Genomic DNA, 20958 nt, shown 5'->3' with positions numbered 1-20958 from the left:
TTTACACCAGGCAGTAAAAACTGAAATCTTTTAATCGATTTTTTAGAATTAAATATGTATGTTCCACTGTATGCGACAATAACTGATCTTCTAACCAATCAATTACCAAGACGAGCAAATATTTCTGCACCTTTGTTGTTTTTTCAAAGCTTTTCATTATTTCAAAGCTATATTAGCTTTGAGAACCTAAAATTGTACCTGTTATAATGTCAGCTGCCGTGCCATGTGTTTTTCTTTTGAGATACGATATTTTCGCACGAGAAAATGTCTCACCAATCCGACTTCACTTTTTCGTCACATGTCAGAACTCAAGTTAATGATTGGTTAGAAGATCAGATATTTTCGCATACAGTGGATCATACATATTTAATCCTAAATAATCAATAAAAAGATTTCCGCAAAAAATTGAGATACGAGGTTTTTGCATAACAGCGACGATATGCTAATTAAGGTGATGACCTGAGTTCTGGTATGTGAACCCTTTAAATGCCTATTCATAGAACTGATGGTCAGTATTGTCACTTTGTCTATTCTCATTGGTCAGTTATATCACATTTATATGTGTGGAGGGAAATCTCTTTGTTCTTTGAAATTCTTCTTTTGGATTTACTCAGCATGTGTATTAGTGTAATTGTGCATTTTTGTGACACAATAGTTATATTCCTTATTTTATATTCAGGAGTTACTATCATGATGATGTATTGTTGATTCCATCCCATGAGGGGATATTGTGTTTGACCTTCGCATCTAAGTGTGAGGTAAGCATTGAGTTTTGCTATCAATGCTTATTATTTTGTTTGCTTATGCTTATTTTTAATTGCTTTGCTTTTGCTTAACATTAGCTATTTAGTTTGTTTCGTGTAGAATCTAGTTTTGCATGTAATTATATTTTTAAGACATTATATTAATTGAATAGTTTGTTATATTAATAAGCAACTTAATTCAATTAGATTACATTGATATTTTGTTAGAATAACAAAATAAGAGAAAGATTAAGAAATTGTATTATTTATTTTAATTGGAAATTCATTGAGTTCATATTGTACTCATGTTATCATTTTTGAACCATTGGTTATAATTTTATATTTAATTACAGGGTCTTTTGTTTACAACCTTTTCGTAACATAATAAAGAATCCAAAACCTGAGGAGTGTTTTATTTGTGTTTAAAACCAAGTAAACCACTCGACTACATATGGATGTGTATTGGTCAAATTTGTATGATGTAAAGATGCAATTTTTCTGAAAATTGCATATATTTTTGGACTTGTACTGTACATTACACACACAAAAAATTAGACAAAAAGAATAGGCAAAATGTTTTTAATGTGACAAAACGTTATAAAGAAATGATAGAGGAATTAATTGTGGTCTCGGGCCAGTAATAGTCTGAAATGGCCTATATCCGTATTTGACTGTACAGATTTTTACTCGCCCAGTCTGAATTGTTCTGAATTGTACTCGACATTACTCGACCAGTCTTAACCGTACTTGATATTACTGATTTTTACTTGACCCTTATCTTTGACAATGAAAATAGTCTGAAGTATTACTCGACCAGTCTGAAACAGTCTGAATCTGTTCTCGACCTGAACTCGACCACAATTTTTCAGTCTCGACCATACTCGACCAAAGGTCTGAACAATAGTCGACCTCTTTGAACCATATTTGACCAGAAAAGCTCTACTATTTTTAAAATTTTAACTGTTAAAATTTATTCATTTTTAACTGAAATGACAACAGCCAGAATAAAATAAAGATATGTAATATGTAAAATCAGATTTTTACATCCTTACATGATTCTCAGATTTATCAAAAAGAGAAGGTTAAATCAGATTATATTAGATAATAATTTAATTTGATTAAGAGTTTAGTTAAATAAAAGATTTGTTTTGCCTAAAACTACACTTATACTGAGGGTAATAAAACCTTATTAAGGTGCTTCTTGTTTGGCATGTTTTTTCTTTAATGTTAATGTTCCAAAATATCTAAATAAAAACTACATAGGTTATATGGTTACATACTATAGTAATATAGTCATCTTTTTAATGAGGTACATGTACAAATGTAGCAACAGCCATCAAAATCACTTAAATTTTTCAACCTTATAATATATATTGTCATATATCCCAAATTATAACAACAGATATATTTCTAATATTATTATGGGATACATGACCAAAAAATATATTATATGTGATATATATCAAATTAGAAAAAGAATAAAAAATTAAAGAAATTAATAAAATTAGTAATATTGTTTTTGTCAGCTAAATTGTTCTTTATGTCCAAATAAAGACATGAAAATGGAAACCAATGATGCAGAATATCTAGCTCAAGATTTGTGAAAAAGGTCATTTATTCGGAATATCATAAAGCATTATACAACTGACAGTGATGGACAATTATGTCATCAAACAAAACTGAATAAATGACAACAATTGCAAAGGTGGGGAATAAATACCGCCACTCATCAATAAACAAATTACAAAACATAGCCAAACAATAATATACAAGCAACATATATATAATAGAATAATAATACTAAAAACTTAAAAAAGAGGGTGTAGGTGGGTGGGAAAGTAAAAATCTTTACTTTTCTGGCAAAACAAAAAGAGCGTCTAGTAGCATTCAGTGCAATTGCGATAATGCGTGCGCAACTTGACGCTTGTTGAAAGTAAGCATGCACTTTAACCTCATTGGTCAATTAAACTTTTTGTGGCCAATGATAATAAGTATTGACCCTGATCATGCCATGACCATGCTGACCTTGACTGCCTGTAATCAAAAATTTGCATAATTCCTAGACAAAGACCATGGCAATTTTTGGTTTCTTATTATACCATTGATAAGAAATAAAACCTATACTAGTTAAAACAGTAGCCTATATTGCTAAAAATTAGTGTATAAAAACTTACTGCCAAAAAAATGTTTTTAATTGGAATAAAACTTATTGATTGTCAGTTAAATTTTTCTTCTTGTCCAAATAAAGACATGAAAATGGAAACCAAGGATACGAGTTCATTTGCAGAATAACTCAAGATTTGTGAAAAAGGCCATTTATTCAGAATATCATAAAGCATTATATATATACAACTGACAGTAATGGACAATTATGTCATCAAACAAAACTAAATAAATGACAACAATTGGAAAGGTGGGGAATAAATACCGCCATGATCCCCACGTCCCTGAATTGGAGAGACCGCCACCCGAGACATCCTTGGTGACTATTTTTGTATGACAAAAGGAAAAATTCAAAAAAAAATAACATATCATTCAACTCAAAACATTAGTATAAATAACAAAATTAGGCAAAGCAAGCCCTGTTGACTTCTACCGTAACTGTTTGGCCAGTAGAAATGCCAATGTAAAGCAAACCCTTTTGACCTTTGCATTCCCATGTCATACTGTTTTCTATTACCAACATTAAAGTATCCCCAATGAACCCCAGCTGCGTCTGAATACAATTTAAATGATTCGGAAGACACCCATTTTTGAAAAAAAACAGACTTCCCATTGTAATTAGATATAAAATTCAAACCATGCCCGCAAATCAGCTCTCGCTTCTGAATTTAGTGTAAATCTATAATGAGGACATGAATAGCCAATTTTAGATCAAATAACCTTCTCAGAAATGCTCGTCCTGGAACTACAACACTACAGGCGATATTCAATAAACCTAAAAGAGACTGTATTTCTAGAAGAATAACTTTCTTTTTTACCTTAAATATGTTAAGGAGACCCAAAATGTTTGCTATTTTATATTTTGGTAATCGAGCTACATCATGACCATAGCCTTAGAATCAATCTCAATGCCGTAGATAGTTATGCATGGTGTAGGTAATTGAGTTTTTTCATCTTTTATAGGAACACCTAAAGTTTCTGATAAGTGCTACAGAACACTTGTTAGTATTTGCTTCCCCTACAGAAAAAGAAATCATCTCGCAAATGTGAAACACCTTTTATTTGAAATTTGCTATTCAAAAAGCAATGAAGAGTAGAGGATTTTGTTTTTAAAAAGTTGTTAAGAAAAAGAAGGGGAAGACTGCATCATGATAAAATTGATCCTCCCATTTAAAGACTAATAAATGGTATTCTGAAAAATGCACCGGAATTAAACGGAAAGCATCTTCAACATCAACCTTACTCTTTTTACAGTTGAAACCGTGTTCTTGAACAAGTTCAATGACAGTTTCAATATTTTGATATGAAACTGAAGTCCCCTTTTGGAAAAGATAGGTCATGGATTAAGCGGAAGAAACCCACTTTTTTATAAGGTATTAGACCCAAGGGAGAACAGATAAATGTTTCAAAGGGTGGTTCATCAAAAGGTCCTTTTATTCTGCCTTTCATAATTTCCTTATTTAATTTGAGGTTGACCGCATCAGTATTTTCTCGTGTGCTTTTATGCTTAGAAGGAAATGTGTCCACCTTTTTTAGCAAGCAAAGAATTTATTTTAAAGCCGAATGTAAAACCCTGTATCAAATTTAATTGCATTGCTTTGTCGTAGCCTTTGAGAAAAATGTTTAATTTATTTACTTTTATTGGTGTTGTTAGACTTGTGGGTTGTAAGCCACTCTTTACATGAGACTGTGGCATGTTTTTTTTTATCACATTGCACACATTGGTGCTTATGTTTGCAAAATAGTTCTAGGTTGGTTAAGACTTGGTCGAGTATGGTTCAGATTAGGTCCAGTATGGTTCAGACTAGGTCGAGTATGGTTCAGACTAGGTCGAGCATTATAAAGACTAGGTCGAGCATGCTTCAGACGCGTTAAAAATAGTTCAGACTATAAAGTATGGTTTAGACTACAGTCGAGTATTAACAAGTAAATTTTAGACCAGTTTAGACTGGTCGAGTAAAAATCAGTTCAGTCACGTACAGATATAGGCCATTTTAGACTTTTACTGGTTTGTAGTGACTGGTTCTGTAACTATTTAAACTCTTACATAAGGCGTGTGGAACGCATGGTCATGTTTTTTTTGAAACCTCACACAATTACTAGACTTGATGAAACAAACAAAAAATGGCCAAATTTTGGTTGTTTAGCATCACCAGTTTTACCTCTTCTAAATGTAGCTATGATTTAAAGCTGAAAAAGGCCATTTTCAACATAATTTTTCATAATAAATGATTAAGAGAAAGAATATTGTTTTATGATTTCATTAAATACATGCATTTTATTAATATAATTTAATAACTGATATTTTCATATTCATTTTCAATCATAATCAAATATACCCCTCTTTTATGTGGTATGCATTAGGTTAAAAATACACTTTTGAAGTCATTTTTGAATGCTAACCATAATCTTTGCCGGACACCTGAGTTTAAGTCAACCATGAACTCATAAATACTATATTCTTATCTTATCAATGATGCAAAAAGTAATAGGGGATTATTTTGTTTTTCCATAGACACAAAATGCTTTGCTTCATTTTTTCAGAAAAAAATGTTTTTGAAAAATTTTGAAAAAAAATGTGTGAAAACCTACTTCTGCAATCAGAAAAAAAATTAGTAAATATACAATTTGTAGAAATTATTGTAATCATCAAAATATAAAACACATTCACATATAACTGTATTATAGTTTCAACTGTGTTGCTATCGAAACAATTTCATGATGATACACGAGTTTAAAACAATTTTGCAAAAAGCTTCAGTTAGTTTCTTAAATGTGCAAAAAAGTAGGAAAACTAAAACACTTATAATGTTTTACTGTATACACACATGTGTATATATAGATAATTTTGCTACTAAAGAAAATCGATAATGGTGTTGCCACTTGTTCAATATTTGCCATTGAATGTGTTGAAATGGAAGCAAACAGTTCACTAGCAAAAATACTGATAAGTGCTAAATTTACAAATTCGTTTAATGAATTTCGATACATATAGCAATGAATGTATACATTTTTTTGCTTACATTATGCAGGCTTTCTTGTACATAGGAAATATTATAACCGTGATAATGTTGCCATAAAAGCAACAAATTATATGCATACACTTTGAAAACGCTTTAAAATAGACAAAATCTCTCATACATTATACATAATATTAAGAAGCTGCAATCAGAAAATTGACATTTCAAGAAAGGCCAAGCTCAAAATTGTTTGTGTGAGAAAGGCACAGAAATAAATACTTATCACAATTGAAAAAAAATCAATATCGTTGAGGGAGGGGGAGTAACATTATATAAAAAAGAAATGATCGATTAGTTGTGGTTTGCTTTATGTCCAGTATCAAAAATCTCATGCATATTTTAGAAGTGAACAAAATCAATAGATTTAATAGAAACATTGTAGGTCTATTGACCAAAAATTAATTAATGTCAATATTTTGATACAATTAAACCCAATAAAAAAGAGAACCAAAAAGAGTCAGACAATGATCCTCTAAATAAAATACCTTTATAACGAGCTGTTTATTTTTCTTATGCATTCTTAAACTCAATGTTGAAACGGCAAAGCATGTATAGCTATACATTTTGAAAAATATTGTATTATTGAATGACGAGTATCTACATGAAGATCATTTTTGAGATGAAGTTGTAAAAAATAGAAATTTGAAAAAGGTCCTGCAATAGGGGTAGGCTGGAATGTCATTGCTGTTGTTGATCAGGTCATTGTTAACGTTACAAAGGTCAAGTTTTCTGAATTTTTCTAAATTTTTTTAATTTTTTTCTATCTATTTTCATTAATTTATATATGAAATGATCAAATTTTATCATTTATCATATTTCGAATTTAACATAAATCTTTTAAGGAATAAAAAAAGTTATTAGCATTTTCATTTGGTCATATCATTGGCGTTGGTCAGGGCCTTGTCAATGAAAGTATCCAAGGATATGTCCTAAGATATGTATTAGGACATTATTTAGGATGGTCTTAGGACCCGTCTGAGAAATGTCTTAGGATGTAAAACAAAGCTTCGTAGGACAGTCCTTACTACGATGGTCCTATGACCATCCTAACACATTTATTTAATTGAAAAAAATATGTAGAGAATTCGATAACATATATTTTATTGTATTTCAGTTGATATGTTGAGCATGACTCTTTTATTGAAAACAATTAACGCAAAATAAAAGTTTTAACGTTATACTAATAGATACGTTTTTATAAATGATATACAAATGTAAATGATTTGTATATGACAACAAAACTATACAGCCACAAAACTGTTTTACCAGCCCAGTAGTCAACACTTCAGTGTTGACATGGATATCAATAATGTGGTCATTTTTTATAAATTTTCTGTTTACAAAACTTTGAATTTTTCACAATACTAAGGATTTTCTTATCCCATGCATAGATTACCTTAGCCGTATTTGATACCACGTTTTTGGAATTTTAAATCCTCAATGCTCTTCAACTTTGTAATTGTTTGGCTTTTTAAATATTTTGATATGAGCGTCACTGATAAGTCTTATGTAGACGAAACGCGCGTCTGGCGTACTAAATTATAATCCTTGTACCTTTGATAACTATTAGGTGTGTTATTCGTGCTGCAATTTTAGTATATAAACTAGTTATGTCCTAAGGTCCACTCGATTTCATTAAATGTATTGAATCAGTTAAATAAGCGTAATAACATGTCATCGTCAAGCATACTTTTTGAAGAGTAACTATTGAAGCCCATTTTATAGGTTTGTTTATAGAAATGCAATGTTAGTTAGTAAAGGACGCCGCAATATCTCAAAGTATTTAGATATGTGCATTTATATATTTCTAGAACATCTACACTAAGTTTCTGTAAAATACGTTTATAATTTTAAAAATTCAATCTGAATACTATACGTTCCCTTTGTTGATATCTGGAAGAATTTTTTGGATCAACTTTGTCTACAAATCGAAAATAATGGAACACAATTGGAATCTTTAACACATATTGAAAAAAAATAGTAGTAAGATTAATTCTAATAACAGTATAATAGTTCAATGTTGTATTAGTAATTTTATCATTGAGTTTTTGCCATATTTGTTGTTTAAATTTCGTTTTAGGACATCGTAACTTTTAGAACTATCCTAAGACACCCATGACACCTATTTATACATCGTAAATTAAGATCCAAATTTAGGACATATCTTATGTTAAGAGACTTTCGTTAACCGGACTTAGGACTAAGACGTGTCCTAAGACCATCATAAGACACGTCCTAGTCCTAGAACAGCTTCGTTGACACGGCCCCAGGTCACGTTTAATGAAGAGTTAAAAATATGTTCTATATTTTTTCTTATATTTATGTATTGAATGGTCTTAATTTAAAATAATTCAAATTTGACATAAATCCGTTGAGAAATAAAAAAAGTTATTAGCCGATTCGTTTTAGTCCACCCATTAGTGTAACCCAACAAAGAGAGATCATTCGTATTGTGAGTCTTATTTCATCATTTTTTAGAAATTAATTTCGCATGTTTTTAGGTAGGTTACCCATAACATTTTTGATTTTAGACTAAAACGAGACTAAAATTAATTGTTTGTGTGTTTCTTTTCAACAGATGCAGACTCAAAATTTCACAACGCTACACCAAATATTGTATTTTTCTCAAAAATCCCAAATTTCTCTGCTGTTACCATTGTAACGAACCAATATTTATATCGGTTGGTATTATTTTTCGGACTAGTCTAATAGGATCTACATATATGGAAATTTTGAGAAAGATCGGTGACTATGTGTGCCGAAAAAGTTTAAGTGGTTATAGAGAATGAGTATTTATTACAGACATCATGAATTATCTACATAATTCTATATTTCACAAGGAAGAATCATGGAACTAAGTAAAATGCGCGTGTTGTCCCCCCGGAGAAATGACATCGTAACTTGTTTGGCTTTATAAATAATTTGATATGAGCGTCACTGATGAGTCTTATGTAGACGAAACGCGCGTCTGGCGTACTATAAATTACAATCCTGGTACCTTTGATAACTATTTACACCACTGGGTCGATGCCACTGCTGGTGATGATGATGATGATGATGCTTTATTATTTGACCTACTTACGTCTTAACAATGTTAAAAATGCTAATTAATATACAAACTTGTTTTGCCTTCTGTCGTTGTCCACTTTTTCTGTTATTTTAATATACGTTTAGTTTACTTTCACACTGAAGCTATTTCCGTTTATTATGATAGGACGTTTGGGACATTCCGAATGTTAAAAAACGTAAAAAAAACATTGATATGATGCTTATATATTTCATAAACCTTATAAGAATACATTTAGATTGTACACCAAAAATATTGATGACAGCTTTTTTCTGCAACAAAAATGTCAAAAATTAACTAAAATAACCATCATGACCATTGCAACTGAAATCAATAAAATCCTCCCTCCATTACCTGACTTGAAACTTTTGTATATATAGTAGCAAGTAGTCTTCAGAATGCATTCTGATGGAAAAAAATATTACCAAAGTTCAAGGTCATCCTTGTATGGAAACAAAATGAAGTCACAAATAAACAAAATGTATCATAAAACGAAAACATCATCATCATCATCATCTATATCTGTCAGGTGTGTTTTGATGTTTTTACAAAGGTCTGAAGCTTCACTTTGACAAAGTTCAGAATCTAACTTTTAATTGTAATACATTGGTGGCATACAGAAGCGTTAGCTCCTTAAAAGTACATATTTGTAAGATTTTGATTCATCTGAAAAGTTTGTTTGACATTCGGACAGCACTACCCATACATCCTTTGGTATTGTATCAATACATCAATACCATCATTGTATTCACACCATCTGAAAAACGAAGCAAACCATAACGATCGTAATGCTTCAAATACGAGTGTTAAACCTCGAACTGATCGGTTAAACTGTTTCTCTAAGCGCATCTGGTCAACAATGCATCCAGCATACACACCAGAATCAGCCATAAGATCCCCAAGACCTCCATCTGCCCACAATTTGCCAATACAAGCTGTAAAACAAGGAAGTGTGTGAAATCCATCAAGCCTCAATATATGGGATTAATTATTTCACTTGTTGTGATACTGCCTAAAGTTGTTGATGAAACGTCTATATTGTAAAGTCCTGTCCTACTTCTTTTGAAATGTCCATGCATTTCTTCATTGTTGTATAAACGGTTGACATATCGCTTAGCTTCTAGTCAACAACTGGTGCATAGGTAACAAGTGTCCGACAAGGAAGTGATTCTGAGACTAGTCCATTAAACGCAGTCCAGAAAGGGATTGCTTGTTTAATTTCCTCTTGAAGTTCTTGAAGTTCCATTGGAAATCTAATAGCTTGTCTGAGCAGAAGTTGCCGCAAAACCCATTTTATCAAAGATATTGTCTGCTCGTCGACAGGTAGAGATTTTTACCTATCCTCGTTTAACTTTTACCTGTTCAGCATGTACAGCGGTAGAATTTGTCATTTCAGTCTGCAGTTGGAAAACAGCTCTAGCCATAAAATGGAAAGTATATCCTGTGGAAGCAAGAAACGAAATTTCTCAAGTAAGGTGGACATCATAAAAGCCTTATGCTTTACCATCAGGTCTGAATTAATTTTTGATACCAACTTCACAAATGCAGTATCAAGGACAAAAGATTTTTCTTTTACTTTTTGGGGTGTTTTAAGCAGATATTTAGTTATACAGGCCGATTGATAAAGGGCATTTTCAGTAAAATTTTCATGTAAAACAATAAACAATTAACTCAATTTCATGAACCGAATTATTTCTTGCTGCCTCTAGTATATTCTTAATTCTGTCTTCTGATTCCACTTTGCACAATTTAGCATGTTTATAACAAGATAGATTCTGCTTACAACACGATCTATGATATCTATGATATCTAACATCAATAGTTTCCGAAAAAAATGATTAATAGAAGACAACTCTTCTACTATCTTCAAATATATGTCATCTTTCCGTAGTTTAATAGCTTCAATAAAACTAACTTTGCCCTTGTGAAGGAAACACATATAATTTGTCCGGACTTTTAATTCGACAAATTATGCATTCTTGCCAATCTAAGGCAGATTTCCCTCTCTTGGCACTTGTTGGACTACCTAACTGCTACAGTATCCTGAAATTTTTCACAACTGATCCAGAATAATTTTAAGTGATTATCTTAACACAATGTAAACAATGATAAAAAAACAATATATATTACCACCCTGGGTATTCAAAATAACAAAAAAACAATGAAATCAACAACATAGCAAATATGAAAAAGTGTAAAGACAGATATAAACCCTAAAAGTGATATTAATTAAACTTTTTCAATGTGAAATGCTAATCGATATTTGGCTTGTACAGTGATAGAACTGAACAGAGTGAGGATTACATAAAAAAAAAACGTCCCGGACCGTAATTTCGGAATTGAATAAATTGTGTAATGGATTGAGGTGTCCTATTTAAATTAAAAGAATCTTGTAAATCGAATAAGAATTGTTGAAAATAAAAGTTTTTTTGTATAAAGTAAATATTGAAGTGCATATTTATGCCAAATAAACCCAAATTAAGTGTTTTATAATTATCCTGAAATTAAAGGAAACCGGTGAAAATCCCAATAATTACAACTACTGAAGTAAAACGGCTTTTATAATGTTGATGGTAAATATTTTAAAAACAAATATTGTTCATTTTTATCGTCAGTGGTATATTCTTACATTTTCTTATAAAAAAAATATCCGTAATATTTTGATCTGTAATAATAATTCACATTTTAGTGTATCAGTGAATTTTGTTTTATACACTACATAACGCTATAAAAAGTCATTTTTACGGAAATTCGACGATACGATTTTCTTACGTCATGTTTAAAATTTAAGTTTAACATGTATTCTTTCATTTAAAAAAATCCAGGTGTTTGTTCTTTGTATGCATTAAACTCCTTAACTAAGCGTCTTTTCAGATTTCGCCGCTGCAATACATATAAAAATGGATAATTAACAATAGAAAATAAAAAATCACAAATTTTGGTATTAAGTTTCCCGTTAAAGTTAGATATCAAGATCCAGGAAAGTGCAGTGTTCAATGTAAGTATAAGTTTGTTTTTTTTTAAAGTGAATTCGACAGGATAAACATTTTAGTGTAATAATGAAGTCGTCATTATTGAGAGCGAATATATCATCTAAATATCTAAACGTGTTATTATATTTTGAATCAGATGTAGTTTTCCACGGGTCTTTGCTGATTTTGGTCATAAATAGTAACTCATAATAATACAGAAACAGGTCCGAAATAAATGAGGCACTGTTAATTCCCATTGGAATTCCGATAACCTGACGATAACTCCATAGCGAACAAACATGCTATCTAGTACAAATTCAAGGGCAGTTACAGTATATGCAGGTCCTGTTGACATCATAGTATTAAAACTATTATAGAGAATTGTAATGTTGAAGGCAGTGCATCGGTTGAGATTTATTTCCGCAAGGGTATCACAAGCCTAGTAGTCAGCACTTTTTGTGCTGACATGAATTATCATTGATATGGTTATATTTATAAATTAACTGTTAACAAAATTTTGATTTTTTTTAAATACTAAGGCTTTTCTACCTCAGGCATAGATTACTTTAGCTGTATTTGGCAAAACTTTTAGGAATTTTGGTCCTCAATGTTCTTCAATTTCGTACTTTATTTGGCCGTTTTAACTTTTGTAGATTCGAGCGTCACTGATGAGTCTTTTGTATACGAAACGCGCGTCCTGGTATCTATGATGAGTTTATTTTCTTTTAATAATGATGATTTTGTAGAAAAAAAATAATAAGATCAATGTAAACAAAGGCTACTGGCTTTGATGGTGTATCAGTAAACATTTTGAAAATAGCCAAACCCGTAATTGTAAAACCTATTACTAAACTTATTAATAGGTCAATAAAAGTTTCAGAGTTTCCTGACCATCAATAGGAAGCACAGGTTGTCTCATTGCATACGAAGAATAGTGAGTTAGAGGCAGGAAACTTTAGACCTGTTAGCATACTACTACAAAGTTCTTTTAAAAGGCCATATACCAGCAATTTATGAAATATTTTAGTAAGATATTTCATCTATGGCTATGGCTGTAATACAGCTCTTCTAAAAGTCATTGAGGACTAGAAAATAACAGTCGACAAAAACATATATATTGCATCTGTTGTTTTGAACCCTATTTCGAAGGCCTTTGATTGCCTACCCCATTACTGACTCTTATTAAAGTTGAAGGCATATGGCCTGTCAATTGAGGCACTTACACTTATCGACAACTATCTGTCGAACAGATAACAGTGAGTAAAAGTGGGTGTATATTTCAGTACCTGGAAAAATATTTACAAATGTGTACCGTGGGTCCTGTGCTTTACAAAACTTTTTTAAATGACATTTTCAATTTTGTTAAAGAAAATGAGATGTACAACTATGCAGATGACAATACATTGTTACACTCAAGGCCAGATGTAAACGGATTAGTTGAATCTTTGAAATAAAAGAAAGTGCAGTTTTAATAGATTTGCTAATAACAAAATGAAAGCTAATTTGATAAATTTCAAACTATTGCCATTGGCAATAAATCTAAAAGTGGGGATATTAAATAGAATTTAAATGGGAATGAAATTTCATGTTACACTGAGATAAAGCTCCTATGAGTAACAATGTAATATCAACTCAAGTTTAAAACACATATTTTTGAAATTTGTAAAAAAAGCATCAAGGCAGCTAAATGTACTAAAAGAATTGGGAAATATCCCTTTGGGAAAGGTTGGGAAGATTAACTATTTATTATTCATAAATTATATCTAGTTTGAACTATTGTCCTGTGTGTTGGTATTTTTGTGGGGAGGGTAACACTAAAACATGCCTTGAGGTTCATCTACAAAGATGTTAGTTGTGACTATGAAACTCTTATTTTAAAATATAGTTTACCTTCTTTACAAATAAGACGTCTACGAATGATGGCAATAGAAGTTTTTAAAATAATACATAAAGAGACACCAGTTTATTACCGTGATATTATTAATTTTTAAAAGAGACCTTACTCTCCAAGAAAGCAACAGACGGTTGAAGTACCTCAGGTGAGAACAACACACTTTGGACTTCATTCCTTAAGGTATGCTGGAGCTACACTCTGGAATGAGCTGTTTGACGCGATACGCGCGCAGTCGAACCTGAACAAATTAAAAAGTATGATCAACAACTGGAATGGCAACTCATGGACATGTGGCTACTGCAAATCTTAAAGCTTTATTGTTTTTATGTTTTCCATGCAAATTTTAAAACTAGTTCAGCTTGTGTATTTCGTCTGATTTGCATATAATCTAGTTTAGTGCTTTGCTTGTTTGTGCTTGCTTTTACTTATTTGAACATTTTGCACAATATAGCTGTCTTACTTTGTATGTCTGTTGTGTCTGTTGTGTATGTTGTATGTCATATATGTCTTAATACTGTATGGTTTCGTATTGTTATTAATGTCGCTAAAAGCTCTACAGAGCTTATGTTTGTAATTTTTAACTTACCCGACTTTATATCATTTTTTTTTTTATTAAATTCTATTCTATTCTTTTGTTTGTTGTTACTACAAAATGACCTTAAAGAGTTTAAACATATATATTCGCATTTCAACTTTTTAAATGCCCATTTAATCAGGTGTGTGAATTTTGGCTTAATAAGATTATGACACAAAGTGTTATATAGGGTAGACAAATCAAAACTTTGAACAGATTCGAAATCACCAACAAAAGCATGCAGTTTTTTAAGTACTTCCAACGAATTTTTGACACTCCAAAAGTAATTAAATCAATTATTTTCAAAGGCCTTATTTGAAAAAATGATTACCAGGTTTTTGATTGTACCAAGTGTACTAGTAAGTAGAATTGATAGTTTAGTAGTGGAACAATAGCTTGAAAACGAAATAAATCTATATCAGCTTCGAAAGCCAGTACTTAGTTGGAACTTCCAATGTTTTTGGTTCTGCTTGTAAAGAGGTTGTTAAAAGTGTATGTTTGTTACAAATGTAATTTCCCACAGATGGAGCCAGTTGAAATGTTGGTGAATTCGTCATTTCCATTTGTAAAACCTCAATGTAAAATTTACGTCAAACAATAACGATATTGTTATCAGCTTTTTCAGCCTGGACAGAAACATATTCCTTGTCGATTTCTTTTAGCTGATATTTAATACGAGAAATTGAGCTATTATGGTTGTTGTTAGGAGTAAACTGATCTTAAAAATGTTGAATACGTATATCATCTATGTTCATTAACGAATTAAAAAAAATTCTAATGATTTCTTGTCAGCTTTTTCTCGTTTTAGCCATTTAAATCAGTAAGTACGGAGTGAGTCGTGGATGATGTTACGACACTCATTACAATCAATAATTGACAGGGGACGATATTTATATCCTTTTCTGAAGAATGATTTCACCTCATGCTCACGAACGTTGTTAAGTTCTCCTGTTATAACATGGGAACGAGGGACATTAATGTATAGTTACATTATTACATTTAATTATGGCATTCGATACGGCACAGTATAGGTTTTATTGGACATAAGACTTCGATGCAAGCAAATATCCCTGAATAAATGTTTGGTTCAAAACAAATTAAAATCATATTAGCAGTAGTAGAAATGGCTTACAGTTGGATTTGATAGTAAGAATATGCATTAGGTTTGATCAAGAGGAAATAGTATATGACTTAATAAAATAAGTTATAATTTAATTGTATTAAACGGTTATACGCATATATCCTTCACGTTTTACTAAGGTAATCCGTTTGTAATGTAATTGCTTTTCTGATGAAGTTAGGAAATGGAAACTAGACTTTTAATTTTCTTTCCAAGTCAAGAACTCGAGAACAAATATGTCTTGTCTGACAAATCTCTTTCCTGTTTTTTAGAATCTGTATAAAGATTCAAGTATAAAACGGAAATCAGCCTACAACAATATGGGTATAGTTATTGGTGTCGTTATTGATGTGGCTGTGACTGCAACTGCTGCAGCAGCAGAGGCTGTCGCGGAGGCAGCAGCAGAAGCATTAGCAGAGGCAGCAGCAGAAGCAGCGGCAGATGCAGAAGAAGAGGCAGTGGCAGATGCAGCAGCTAAAGCAGAAGCAGAAGGAGCAGCGGAGAAAGCTGCAAAGTCTGAAGCGGAATCAGCGGCCAAAGATTCTGGAGAAGCCGCATCTGTTTCAATAAAAGTTTTAAGAGGAATTGCTGAATTAAACAAATTAATCAAGGAGTTCTTTATCGTCGATGCTGTTTTTAAAACTGCCATAGCTATCATTCGTGGTATTGAAGGTAACTCTCGAAGAGTCCAAAAACTTGAGAAGTACCTTCATGTTCTGATAGAAATGGGAAAGAAAATGAATAGCATAAAAGGATGGCTAGAAAACCATAAGAAAGATACCGTTAAATTGGAAGGAATTGATGTGCCTGTTGATTCCGGTGTACTGAGTAAATATATGTCTCCACTTGCAGCTGTAAGTAGATAATTAAACAAATGAATGATAATTAGTAACTAGATTTGTAATTGCTACCAATAACGGATGGCACCCCGTCCCCCATTGCCAGGATAACGGCAGCAATTTTGAACATTTCAAAGTCGAACGTCGCATCAAGACATTCCAGTTATCATTACAGTAAATGTTTAGTCAGTTTGGAGTATTTAAAAACATGTGGCATTTTGACCGTTTCAATAGTAACGGCAGCCATTATACAAATTCCTAAATCATATTTGAACTCTGCACATGCCAGTTAACATTACTGTTAAGTTTCATTAAGTTTGGTGCATTTTGATTTTTCGTAGTTTCCATGGTAACGGTGGCTATTTTTAAAATTTCAAAGACAGGTTCCACTTTTACTCGTTACCTACTCATTAAGTTGCTGTGGGTTAATTATGATTAGTTTATTTAATTATCATATTCTTTAAAGCAGCTTTAATATTTTTTCCCCATAGGGCCACGGTTAAACTTTGGCCCTGTTTCCAAACAATGGCGGCCATTTTTTTCTAAATATTGAAGGTACATCAGGGCATACCAAGGAACATTTTCATGAAGTTTCATCCAGTTGTGTCTTACATAAAAGATTTGGAATTTAGATTTTTTTTTCAATTATCGTTTGCATGGAAACGTTGGTCATCTTGGACCATTCCATAGCAAGGTGCACATCCTTATTATAGTAGAGTTCGATCAACATTGGTCCATTAAATTCCAAAAAATAGCGTGGACAAAATGTGTGGAAGGATAATAAAATAACTAGATTTGCCATTGCAAGCAATAGCGGATGTCACCCTTTTCCCCATTGCCACTTAGTGGCAGCCATTTCAACAATTTTAAACAGTGATTTTACGCAAATGCATGGTAATTCATCTTTCTACAAATTTTCAGATCATTTGAAGCATTTTGAATATTTGGAATTTTTTTATGTTTTCATGGCAACGGAAGCCATTTTGGAAATTCCAACTTCAAATTCTGCTTCAACACATGACAGTGAACATTATTTGGAAGTTTCATTAAGTTTAAAGCATTTTGAAATTTTTGACATTTTTACTGCTGAATCCATGGTACCATTGTAGTTCCAATGATTGTCAAAATCATTCAAAACCTGTATATAGTTGTGAAGTTTTATAAAAGAGTAGGTCCGGTAAGGACCGATTTTGGCCTCAAATTTCAGGTTCATCTGACGAAAGATTTTGACCACTTTTTAAACACTTAAGTGTCTATTTTATTTGAATTGATTAGTTTATGTGATAGATTTTAACAGATTGAGTCATTAAAAACGATCTGATTCAAGCTCAAATATGAAAAATCTACCTAATATGCCGAAAAATGTCACTTTTCAGATGGTTTTTGGTAAAAATGAAAGTGGCCGCATCCGTGTTCATCCTCAACCTTTATATATGTTATGTTTTATCATAAAATACAACTTAAATTTCAATATTAAGGATGAACACGAATGCGGCCACTTTCGTTTAACACGAAAAACGTCTAAAATTTAACTAAAATGCTAGAATTATGAGGATTTCAGTAATTTAGCATGACTTAATGGTGCTAGTACCGGATATATGTGCATTGTATTGTCAAAAACAGCCCATATTTATGTAGCAGAAGCATACTACTGTCCAATAAATAACTAAAGGTTTACATTTTAACAATTTTGTAAAACTGCTATATTTTGGGGCCAAAAAGGGGTCTTACTGAACCTACTCCTTTGGAGCATTTCCATATTTTTTAAATTTTTGGTGTAGTATCCATGGCAACATAGCAGGTCCAATGATTGCCAAATTCATCCCAAAGCAGTAAATAGTGGTCACCTACATTGTATTAAAATCTAAAGATTTTAAAGCTTAAGCATTCTAAACAAATCCAAAATTTCCATGGTGATGGCAGCCATTTTTTAGTTCCAAAGTTGCACTGCAACTGGAAAGTCAGTGGTCCTTGTTTTAGTGAACTATTATTAAGATTGGTTCCATTGGCTCTGAAAAAACTGCCGGACCAAAGTAGTTGAAAGAAAAACAATAATGAGACTAGAATTGCCATTGCAAGCAATAGCGGATGTCACCCTTCCCCCAATTGCCAGGTAATGTGTAATGACGATTTGCATTTTGTCGAAGAAGGACTCGTACTGAGAAGGTGTATTCATTCTTTAAACTGATTCTGACGAATAAAACAAAATCAACTAATATTGTATTGTTTTTAAAAATGATGTTTGAGAAAAAATATACAATAAATAAGGCTTTTACTTTTCTCATTTGAATTATTCTTTTTTATCATGTCGAGGCCTTAATATATAGCTGACTGTAAGGTATGGATTATTTCATTGTTGTAAGTCGTTAGGTTGGCTATGATTGCGTACATCCACTTCATTTGAACTGTAGATGTGGTTGATAAATTGTCGCATTGGCCACTACAAAACAATTTTTACCATACAAAATAGAACCAAAACCTAGCGTACGTGAACAATGGTGAAGTTGGCGGCTTGTTCGTTATTCCATATTCAATATTCGATAGATAACCCGCTGCTAGCAGTCGGTTCGAAATTCAAACTAAGTTAAAATAATGAAAAAAAACATCAACATTAAAAGCATGATTTTCATAGTTGGGAGGATTGAAAAGATACGTAGGAAATCGTTGTCTGACCCCTTCAAGCTGTCTTTAACTCTCGTTGCCCTCGAATATAAACCCTTATCACTGCTTATGTAAGCTGCATATTTGCCTTTATGTTATATATACTAGGCAAAAAAAGGAAACGTTACATTGGTTTTTAATTTGAAAATATCACATACATGTATATTAATTTCAAATATTTTCATGATTAAAAATAGTAACCTGAATGATTTATCTATCAAATTTACTCATTTATATTTATATAAAAATATCGGAAATGACGTGACGTCATTTTCTGATTTCAAACAAATAACCATTTTTTAAAAAAAATCACATGTATAGAGTGGAATCGAGTTGTCATTTTTGTCGAACACGATTGTTAACAAAAGGTCGCATTAAAAAATTGAAAAAGTTACATGTAAAACAATGCCCCGTCTACACCAAAATGAGGGATAACCAGCTATTGGGATGTTTGCAGCAGGAATGACTCAAGTGCAGGTTGCAAATCATTTTAATGTCTCTAGAATGACTATTGCAAGGCTTAAGACTCGTCTTAGAGATACTGGTACAACAAATGATCGCCCCCGTAATGGCAGGCCACGTGAAACGACGTTACGTCAAGACAGACACATCCGCATCATTCATCGCCGGAATCGATTTGTAAACGCGTCACAAACTGCACGACAAACCCACGGAAGACATAACAGCAGAATATCTGCTCAAGCAGTTCATAACCGATTGCGTAAAGTTGGTATAAGAGCTCGTCGTCCATTAAAGGGACCTATCCTTACACAGCGTTACAAGATGGCGCGACTTCAATGGACACGGGTACGGATTCGATGGAATACGCAAACATGGAGACAGGTTCTTTTTACCGATGAATCTAAATTCAACTCGAAATATAGCGACGGCAGAGCCAGGGTCTACCGGAGATGCTATGAACGATTTTTTTATGCATGCGTGCGGGAAACAGATCGGTTTGGTGTTGGCGGAATCATGGTTTGGGGCGGAATTATCTACCAGGAACGCACTGAGCTCAAAATCATCGTTGGTAACCTATATGCAACAAGGTATAGGGACGAAATTCTGGCTCCAGTTGTTCTCCTGTTTCTCCGAAGACATCGTTTTAACCAAGTTTTTCAGCAGGACAACGCCCGTTGTCACGTAGCACACATTTCGATGACCTTTTTGGAGAATAACCATATTCGTGTGTTGCCTTGGCCTAGCAATGTCTCCAGATTTATCACCAATTGAACATCTTTGGGACGAACTTGGACGACGTATCAGAAATACTAGTCAAAATCCAGCGGAAAAGCTAGCCACGCTCCAAACAGCGCTTTTCAGGGAATGGAACAGCATCCATCAAGATTTTATTCGACGTCTTATTGATTCCATGCAACGGAGGTGTCATAAATGCAAAAGGTGGTCATACAAGGTATTGACATGTTAATCCGAATTCTTTACTCGTCCTGATAAAATTGTCCAACAAATGTGCAATAATGTTTTCAATAAAAAAAAACTTGTTATTGTTCCCTTCAAAATTATGTTAGCTAACTATTCCATTAAATTTTTGTTATCAATTTTTTGTCATAAAAAAAATAAATAATCGTATAAGCATGTAACGTTTCATTTTTTGACTTTTTGTCTAGTAAAGATTGTTTCAATAAAACGACATCAAAGATGTTATGTATATATGATATTTCTTTAATTAAAAAAAAACAAAAAAACAATAACTCTAGAGCAGTAAGAAACATATATATATGAATATTTATGACAAGCCCCCCAAAAAAAAAATATGTAGTGAAAATTTACCGAAGACATCTTCAATGACGGTGAGACCCTTCCTCGTCTTAATGTACATATAGTTTGACGAAATCATGGGCTATGTATATATGAAGATTGGTTCAAAATGACTTCCCAGAATAA

The sequence above is a fragment of the Mytilus trossulus genome, chromosome 14 (genome assembly GCF_036588685.1).
Source record: "Mytilus trossulus isolate FHL-02 chromosome 14, PNRI_Mtr1.1.1.hap1, whole genome shotgun sequence".
Classification (NCBI taxonomy): Eukaryota; Metazoa; Mollusca; class Bivalvia; order Mytilida; family Mytilidae; genus Mytilus; species Mytilus trossulus.
The sequence above is the reverse complement of the archived record's forward strand: the minus strand, read 5'-3'. Positions refer to the sequence as shown.